Raw genomic sequence first — 519 nt, 5'->3', positions numbered from 1 at the left:
TAAATTCTTCGTCCGAACTCGGATTTGAGTGATTTCAAGTGCGTTGGAAGCTTGACGAAGAGTTCTATCCGCTCCGTTGGTTGGATTATCTGTAGAATGAACGAGACTCGAAGGGCGTTGTCCTTTTTGTGAACATCGTCGGGTTCCCGATTGGCCCGGGTCTTCGTTGTTCCGAAATCCTATCAGCTCACGTAGTTCGTCGATTCACTTCAATTGTTCATCGACGTCAATTGAACTCCTGTGGATCGGATAGTGACGTTCATCATCGCTCTTTAACACTGAACCGTTCGTGGAGACCTATAGGCGATTTTCGATGCCTACATGGGTGAACCTATCCCATTAAACGGCATGAAGCTAATTAGATTGAACTTCGCCGGATATGGGATCGATTCCCATTCTCTTGGGTATGGACAAGGAATGCCTGTTTTCTTCATCTTTTGAGCGGAAATTAATGTATTGATTTTGCTCTCGAGGTTTTTGATCTTCAAGTTTTCACCTGTGTTTTCACTAGCATTCTCA

The sequence above is a fragment of the Asparagus officinalis genome, chromosome 9 (assembly GCF_001876935.1).
Source record: "Asparagus officinalis chromosome 9, Aspof.V1, whole genome shotgun sequence".
In the NCBI taxonomy this organism is placed as follows: domain Eukaryota; kingdom Viridiplantae; phylum Streptophyta; class Magnoliopsida; order Asparagales; family Asparagaceae; genus Asparagus; species Asparagus officinalis.
This window is presented reverse-complemented; position numbering follows the sequence as displayed.